The 9,695-nt window shown below is 42.6% G+C and overlaps 1 protein-coding gene across 1 annotated transcript in view; it reads left to right on the top strand.

Annotated features, from left to right (window-relative positions):
- The first annotated feature begins 4,621 nt into the window (after positions 1-4,621).
- The window catches only part of PAK3 (p21 (RAC1) activated kinase 3), a 100,640-nt gene continuing 95,566 nt past the window's right edge, over positions 4,622-9,695 (top strand). The window contains exon 1 of the mRNA XM_072123950.1: positions 4,622-4,868. The gene's annotated coding sequence lies outside the window, so the exon portion shown is untranslated. The remainder of the gene's footprint in view (positions 4,869-9,695) is intronic.

Raw genomic sequence — 9,695 nt, 5'->3', positions numbered from 1 at the left:
TAAAACACCCTATATAATTAACCCATTTTCAAATCTGCACCCCTCAGGGTATCAAAAACAGCTTTTACGAAGGTTATTAACCCCTTGAGATCTTCATAGCAATTGAATCAAAATGGAAGTGAAATTTATACGATCATTTAGCCCTAAAATTTACACATTTCCAAAAGATAAAAAGAGAAAACCCACTGTACAATTTGTTGTGCAATTTCTTCCAAGTACAGAGACCCCCCACATGTGGTCGTTACTTGTTTTATGGGCGCACAGCGAGGCACAGAAGGGAAGGAGCGCCCTGCAGCTGCCAGGATTTTAGTTTCCTCATTGGCCCCTTTTGAAGGCTATAAAATTTTTGTTTTTTCGTTATTGGGGCCATGTGACGGCATTTTTTATGCGGGATGAGATGCTTTTTCCAGTCTTACCATTTTGGGGTTGCATCCCCTATTTTTGAAAATTTAGGAACTTTTTTGAGGTAGAAAAGCATCAATTATGTACTGGATTTTTTACTTTTTCTTTTTTTTCGTGTTCACCGTATAGCCTAATAATCATGCTATCTTTATTCTATGGGTCGATACAATTACGGGGATACCAGACATGAATATTTTTTCTAAAGTTTTACTAAATTTGCCAAATAAAACCCTAATGTGGGGGAAAATCTATCATTTTTGCATCGCCGTCTTCCAAGTGGCATAACATTGTTACGTTTTTGGCTACAGAGCTGGTTGATGGCTTGTTTTTTGCGGGACTTTGTTGCCACAGTATCATTCTGGAGTACATATGTTTTGTTGATCACTTTTTATTGCATTTTTAGTGGGATTCAATAGGTAAAAATCATAATTTTTGGCAGGTTTTTAAAGTTTTTTTTACGGCGTTCATCCTACGGGTTCAATAGTTATTTAGTTTTATTCTACGGATTGTTACGGACACAGTGATACTCTATATGTGGGGTTTGTGTTATGATTTAGACTTTTTTTGAGCGTTCTATGTCTCTGTATATGTTTTATTGAAAGACATTTTTTTTACATTTTTTACTTGATCCACCATGGGACATGAACAAGCAATCATCTGATTGCTTGTTCATGATAATACTCTGCAATACTTATGTATTGCAGGGTATTATCAGTGTCAGCCTATGCATATACATAGGCTGACACTGTGTCTTTAAGATGAAGTCACAGACGCCATCTTAAAGGCACTGCCTTTAAGATGCCATAGATGCCATAGCAGTGATCGGCGCCCCCAAAAACGGAGCAGAGGCGCAGATCGTGGGGGAAAGACCCCCGAAAGGCAGGTTAAATGCCCCGGTCAATGGAGGATGTGGAGTAGAAGTCCATGGAGACTGCTGTGATTTCATGTGATAAGATACATACATGGGGTATGACCTGGTTCCACAACATTCAGTGCTAAATGCTGAGAAGAGGTATAGGGCATGGGGGGAAGTAGATGGGAGGGGTGACTGAGCAGGACACCCCCTTTTTTGCCAGGAACATGAAGTTGATTTATGAGGATGTGAGGGAAACAACCTGTCACTTGCTGTATTTGTGAAAAAGTGGTGACAGGTTCCCTTTAAAGGGCATCTTTCCCTTGCTAACATGCTGTGAATTGCATTCATGTTGAAAAAAAAACACATGTATGAAATAAGCCATTGGGGGACACATATCTGGACTTGTTTGCCAATGTTTTGGTGTACAAGCCCTGAAATAACTGCAATTACTAGAGACCAGGCTGTAATTGCGATTATTTCACCCTTCGTGCCATCTCTACAGCAAGTGAGTGTAGAGGTGGATGTGGCTGGTGATGGAGTGGGCTGTTCCTGTCCCTCTCCTGCCCACTGCTTACATTAACCCCTTAAGGACGGAGGGTTTTTCGGCTAATTTCTCGCTCTCCAACTTCAAAAATCCATAACTTTTTCATTTTTACGTGTACAGACCTGTGTGAGGGCTTATTTTGTGCGTAACAAATTTTACTTTCCCGTAATGTTATTTATTTTAACATGCCGTGTACTGCGAAGCTGAAAAAAAATTCCAAATGTGGAAAAATTGAAAAAAAACTGCACGTGCGTCACGTTCTTGTGGGCTCAGTTTTTACGACTTTCACTCTTCGCTCCAAATAACACGCCTACTTTATTCTTTGGTTCGGTGCGATCGCGGTGATACCAAATTTATATAGGTTTTATTGTGTTTTAATACATTTTCAAAAATTAAACGAATGTGTACAAAAAAGAAAAAAAAAATTTTGCCATCTTCTGACGCTAATAACTTTTTCATACTTTGGCGCACGGAAATGTGTGAGGGGTCATTTTTTGCGAAATGAGGCGACGTTTTCATTGCTACTATTTTGTGGTCTGTGCGACATTTTGATCATTTTTTATTTCATTTTTTATGTTATGTAAAAAGGTGTAAAAGTCGCATTTCGGACATTTGGGCGCCATTTCCCGCCTCGGAGGTCACCGCCGGCCGTAACCGTTTTTATATTTTGATAGATCGGGCATTTTGGGACGCGGCGATACCTAATATGTCTGTGATTTTTACTGTTTGTTATGTTTTATATCCGTTCTAGGGAAAGTGGGGTGATTTGAACTTTTAATATTTTATTAATTTTTTTTATTTTTTAAACTTTTTTTTTTCTTTTTTTTTTCACTATTTTTTAGACCATCTAGGGTACATTAACCCTAGATGATCAGATCGCTCCTACCATATACTGCAATACTACAGTATTGCAATATATGGCGTTTTTGCAGGTCTTACATTACAATGAGCCACTGGCTCATTGTAACGAACCTGCATAAACCATGTAGCCTCGTGTCAAGAGAAGACCCGAGGCTACCATGGTAACCGATCGCCGCCCCCCGATGACGTTCGGGGGCGTGGCGATCGAAAAAAAGATGGCAGCGCCCGCGCGCCGCCGTCTTTTAAACGCCGCCCGCGACTTTGCGGGCGGCGTTTAGAGGGTTAATAGCCGCGATCGGTGCAAGCACCGACCGCGGTTATTAGCGGTGGGGGTTTTGTGCAAAATGCAAAAACCCCCACCTCTGTATGAAGAGGACTCAGCCCGTGAGCCCTCTTCATACATCCCTTATACCTCTGCGCCGTAGAGCTACGGCGCAGAGCGTTAAGGGGTTAAAAGGCTATTCCCACGAAGACAAGTTTCTTATCTGTACTCAGGATAACAAAATAACACATTCTCTAATTCACTGTTATTAACAAGAATGCAGCATTTCACAGATATAAGTCCAACCAGTCTCTACCAGTCCTGCTGTACACAATTTCACTTGCCCCTAGATCCCACCCTATAACTTCTCACTTGGGGTCGGGCCGCCATCTTGGATTTCTGTGTGAGATTGTGCAGATGAGATTTCTGCCCAGGACTGGGCACAGAATTGTCCACAAATGCAGACGTCCACCAGGAGGCCGGTGGAGGGTTGCGACCAGGGCTGACGCTAGAACCAGGCATACACAGGCAAGTGCCAGAGCCCAGAGCTTCTGGGGGGCCCACATGGCCAAATCTCAGTCCCCAGCAGCCTGGCAGTGCCTGGCGTGGGATAAGTGGGGGCTGTATATAAAATAACCATGACAGGGCTGTTTGGGATGATAAAACTATGGAATATTTTAAGGAACAGGGAACTGGTTGAGTTTATGATTTTTTAATGCTGCCATGTAATTTCACTGCAAAGGGGCCTACTGAGGCTCTGTTGCCCTGGGGTCTACTGCAACCTGTAGCCGGCCCTGGTTGCGTCCAACATCATGTGATGTCACACAAAGTACCGGCGGTTAATAAATATAATGGGGCACATTTACTAACCCTACTAACTGAAAGCGCACTGTCTGACGATAATGCATTGTGCTGCGATTCACTAAGATTGTGCGCCCAATATCATGTGACGCTTCCCCGCTCACGTCCGACAGAGTTCACCATCTTTTTAGTGGTGCATCTAAGTGCTTGGGCTTGCAATACGGAAGACCACAAAAAAGGATCGCGCGTGCCAAAATACCAGCGTAGACACTTGTTAAATACCTGCGCAAGCCGTGTAATCCCCGAAAAAGGCGAACAGTCCGATGAAGATGAGCAGCACAACCCTAAGTAAATGAGCCCCAATGAGTCAGGGCGCTTTCACACCATGCATTGCGTTTTTGACACATTTCAAAGGCATCAGCCTCGATCACATGCTAAGGTTACAATGTGTTTCCACTGCATCTGCTAAAACGCAATGTAACCTCAGCGTGTGATCAAGGCTGAAGCCTTTGAAATGCGAACGCAAAAACGCATCAAAAAACGTGACGCAACAAATCTTGTCAAAGTGCCCCAAGTGTGCAAAAAAACACAAGTGAAAAACACTTGTGTGAAAGGACCCTCAGTCATAATGGGGGATGATGATCCTACTACAGCTGCTGTAGCATCTGGATCGCTGGGGGGTTTTGCGGGGGCTGCCATTTGATGATAATTTTGGATTTGTCAGAATCTGTGACATAATTAACCATTTTCACCCCAGAGATGCAAAAAAAAACTTTTTATTTTGTATTTTTTTTACACAAAGCCCGAATGGCGACTTGTGAGTGTTAGAAAAGGGTTAATAAAAAGAAGAAGCTGAGAATAGGGAAGCCGTGACGGGGGAGGGGGTGCCTGAGCCCCGTGCACACACAGCGGCAGCCGCCCGTCCCCGCATCTGTGTGTGTAGTGTCTGTGAGGGGGATCACTTCCGCCTGGCTGCAGGAACAAGAAGCCGGAGCATCTATTACCCCGAGCGGCTCCCTGTCTGTGTCATGGAGAGCAGATGAAGCAGTGAGGGAGAGGCTCAGCACCAGCACAGCCGCCACTGCAGCAGCAGCAGCACAGCCCGCAGCACAGGCAGCACACCCGCCCGGCCGCCCGCAGAGGTAAGGACATGGCTGCTGACATTGACACATCCTCCGTGCTCAGACATGGCTGCTAGTGTCTGTCTGCATCCTCGGCTCCCCACACCTTGGCCATAGTGATGGCACATACATTGTCACTGGTGTTCCCTGCATTGTGTGACACCAATGCTGCCACTATTGTCCCCTATAGCATATGGGATGCCATACAATGTACATTGTATATACATATGAATCTAACCACACCTCATTGCCAATTTGCCCATAAATCTGGGGCACATGACAAATACCCATTTTACGGAGCGCGACACATTTTGTATGTTTGTCCCCGCTGTGTGATGTATGGGGAATTGTCAGGGATTACCCCAGTACATGGCGAGGGTTAATAGTAAATGGATGACGGATGAGGCAGGAGCAGCTGCCTTTGTGACTGGAGCTTTGGGAGTTTCACATCTGATCCCTTTGTCCCTCTACCTGGTGCATGCGCCAGCTGTGACCGCCAGGTTATACATGGAGATGGGTGCTGTATACACGGATGTATACGATGCCGCTGACATACGTGTGATGTGTCATTGTCTCTATCACCATATATATATAACATACGTGTGGATGGAAGCACATGAGGTCTGCCGGCGGGCTCTGGTTGGCTAGGCTGCCAGCACTTGCCATTGGCTCAGACCATGGACTGATGAACTGGGTTGCAGGGGAAAATTGCACAGGCCTGGATCCAGTATGTATACACTGCACGCTGCTGTATTACATGGTATATGGTAACGCTGCAGCAATAGGCTCCTATTCTATGGCTACACATTGCTTTATAATATTCTCTTACTACACGCCGGGCCTTCCGCTTCATAGAACCTGATGTAGCGGTTCTGATGCAGTGTAGAGAGGTTTCATAATTCTGTATAATAAACAGATGTAATAAACATGTAATACTGTGTAATATCAACCTGATAAATGTAGCCTCACACACAAAATGCTTCTACATTAAATGACAACGTGATCAGGAAAATGATATAACTGGATGTTTTCTTTGCTGTATATTGAAATTTGACGTGTCCATAAACCTTTGACGCTAATTATATTTTATTGCAGAAATGAATAGAGCAGGTGATAATACCGTAGTAAGCTTTGTCATTAATAATCATTCCTTTCTTTATATAGCGCACACAGATTATGCAGCGCTACACAGAGATTGCCAAACCAGTCCCTGTCTCCATGGGGCTCACAATCTAATCAACCTTCCAGTATGTTTTTTGGAGTGTGGGAGGAAACCCACACAAACACGGAGAGAACATACAAACTCTTTGCAGATGTTGACCCTGGGACTTGAACCCAGGTCCCCAGCGCTGCCAGGCTGTAATGTTAACCACTAAGCAACCAAGCTGCATTATACATATAATTATGTTTTGCAACTCCTCTTTGCCTTTTTTCTGCTTCTTTCTCTTGTAATGAGCAGTGTTTCTGAACTGAACACAGCATAGAGATAAGTAAAATAGGCTATTAACTCTTTCCCTACCAAGAGAATATTTCTCTTCATGATTCAGCTTTCCGGGTAGATTATACTATACAGGGAGTGTCTGTAAAGAGTTAAGTTTTTAGACATTTTATCAGGTTCCTCTATCTTTCAGATGTCAGTGGCTACAGGACACAAAACTGATTTACACAAAAGGAAGGAAATAGAAGGGCACATGAAAATACTTCTCAGTGATTCTGACACCCCTGCAGATCAGCTGCTGGACCGCTCATTTAAGCATTGCATTGTCCTCTGTGTACAGGTGGTCCCCTACTTAAGGACACCCGACTTACAGACAACCCTAGTTAAAGACGGACCCCTCTGCCTACTGTGACATCTGGTGAAGCTCTCTGGAAGCTTTAATATAGTCCCAGGAATACCACAAAAAAGGATCGCGCTGTAAAGTGTCTGTAATGAAGCTTTATTGATAATCCTTGGCCCTGTTGCAGCAAAAAATTTTGAAACTCTGATTGTCACTGGGTCAAAAAAAAATAAATTTCAGGATCGACAATTAAAAAATATACAGTTTCGACTTACATACAAATTAAACTTAAGAACAAACCTATGGACCCTATCTTATATGTGACCCGGGGACTGCCTGTATTTCTTGGTCCATCTACCTGCATGCTGCTTACTAAAAAGAGTAACATTATTGTAGCTTTGTCCAGTTCACTAACCATAGACCATGGTTATAGAATATTATGATTCTGGAAAAATCCCTTTAGGCGACAACTGAATGTCCTAACAAGGCTACGTTAACGCTATACTTAGTAAAACTGTTCATCAATGTGTACCGAAAAGATGCAGCTGTATAGGCTCGTGGTGTGTGTGCATAATTGATCCCCATTTATAAGAATTCATAAATATAAGCTTCCTGTGTGATCAGTTAGATACAGAACAGAAGCGTTTGTGAGAGATGTTGTGCTACACACATTGCGGCAGGAACCTTGTATTTTGCCAACTGGCATTGGTTCACAATGTTGTCAAAAGGTTATGAATAAGTAAAAGGGGTGTTCTAATTTCAGAAAATGTTTGTTATTGTTTGTACAATGAGAAAATACACTATTACCCAATATACTTTCTATATCAATTCCTCATGGTTTTCTAGATCTCTGCTTGCTGTTATTCTATAGAAAGCTTCTATGTTTACTTCCAGTGGACAGAAATCTAACTATGGTCACACAGGTGCACAGCTCGTTAGTATTACAGAGAGTAATCAGAGCTGTGTGTTATAACGAGCCGTGCACCTGTGTGACCATGGTCAGATTTCTATAGAATGACAGCAAGCAGAGATCTAGAAAACTGTGAGGAATTGAAACAATTTTCCAATATATTAGGTGTAGAACTTTTCATTATTCAAGCAATAGCTTTTATTTGCTGAAATAGGAATACCTCTTTAAAGACTAGGGGGACCCTGTGTTGTACATAGCAGGTGATCCATCTCCTAATAGGAATAAATAGTCTCTTCTAGACAACAATGGAAAGATGGGTTTTCTGTGTTTGTTCCTCTCGACGTAGTATTTCTCTTACAACTGTAAATAACATCATTAGAATAGATATGTTAGATATGCTCTATAAATGTGTATGTGTATGTCTAAAGCTTTAATCTACCATCAAAATCCAGCATGGATAAACCTGGGACATTACTCATAGATCCAGGCACCGTGACTGTGATAACCTTCTTATATTTGTTATCCATGGCCGCCTTCCTTCTAAAATCAACTTATACAATTATGCTAATGAGTCAGTAGGGCAGTAGGGGCATTACCAGAGCCCCTCCGTCCTGTAGCTTAACAGGCTGTTACACTGTTGCAGTAACAGCATGGTGGGGCTGTGGGAATCATTCCAGCAGCCTTTCAGACTTGTTACTATAATTTTAAAAGTTGATTTTAGAAGGAAGAAGTTCATAGATAACACATATAAGATTACCACAGTCACAGTGCCTGGTTCTATGAGTAGGTGTCCCTGGTTTATCGTGCTTCAAAGTTAAAGTTAAAGTTGTATTTTCCCCATAGTGATGTCACAGGGACTGGATGTGGTGTTCACACTCAGTGCTCAGTGCTACAGACTTGTAGCTTTGTTAGAACAAGTGTCCATAGTATTAATATGCTGCACATTTATAGCAATAGATGCTGTCGCCATAGCAACAGTCCATGAATAATTCCGCCATAAGCTGTGCTGATAGCACTTCAATAGTTACTGAGGACTTTACTCTGGAGATTTATGGTGGGGTTCATGGTATCTGCTAGAGAAGGTTATCCATCATGTCAAAGTGTAAAAAAACTCATCATCTGCCTATTCCCAAAGGTTTATGGGACCGACCGAGCCCAGTGGTAAGGAGTGATCTGTGCTGATCTCCCCCACAAGGAGTAACAGGATGTACTTATATATGTCTAATACAGGCAGTCCCCAGGTTACGTACAAGATAGGTTCCTTGGGTTTGTACTTAAGTTGAATTTGTATGTAAGTCGGAACTGTATATTTTATAATTGTAGCTCCAGACAAAAAAATATTTTTGTCCTAAGGACAATTGGATTTTCAACATTTTTTGCTGTAATGCAAGGATTATCAATAAAGCTTCATTACAGACACCTTACAGCTGATCATTGCAGCCTGGGACTAAGTAAAAGCATCCAGAGAGCTTCACCAGAGATCACACTGGGCAGATATGTCAGTCTGTAACTAGAGGTTGTCTGTAAGTCAAGTGTCCTTACGTAGGGGACCATCTGTATAGGAAAAGTAAGTGTGTCCACTCCAGTGTAGTCTCACCCTTATTCTGCACCATACAGTGTAAACATCAGATCCATGGCTGTAAAAATTGACTTTTTTTTTTTTTTTTTTTAAATGAAAGGGGACTAGAAATAAAATCATGCTAACAATAAAGCTAATGTAAAGAAGCTGTCTAGTGTGAACAGGGCTGCACTGATGGGGCTATAGAATAGCCCCTGGCTGTATTGTGACTGTGTTTGGAAACATGAATGGAGTGTTGTTATTGACACGTTCCCGTCTCATAGAGATGGCTGCACCGTACTAAATGGCTTTTGCCATTACTAATGAAGACCTAATGAAAGCAACACATTAGGCAACAAAGCAACTCAGTGGTAGGAGTGGAGCAGAGGCGATGAAAAGAATTCACTGCTCATAGGCAATCTGTGCTCCATTCCCTGGTATTTGTATGTTAATTTGGATCCAGTATCTCAGCTGCCATCTGCCACTCCTAAAGTGCAGGCCGTGATCATGGGGAGCATGGCGGGCGCGTCTGCTGTATAAGTGACAGGCCTTCCGGATCATCAGCTGCATGCCTGATGCCTAATATAATATGGACTCTTTAC

Source organism: Engystomops pustulosus, chromosome 9 (assembly GCF_040894005.1).
Source record: "Engystomops pustulosus chromosome 9, aEngPut4.maternal, whole genome shotgun sequence".
Lineage (NCBI taxonomy): Eukaryota > Metazoa > Chordata > Amphibia > Anura > Leptodactylidae > Engystomops > Engystomops pustulosus.
The sequence above is the reverse complement of the archived record's forward strand: the minus strand, read 5'-3'. Positions and strand labels throughout refer to the sequence as shown.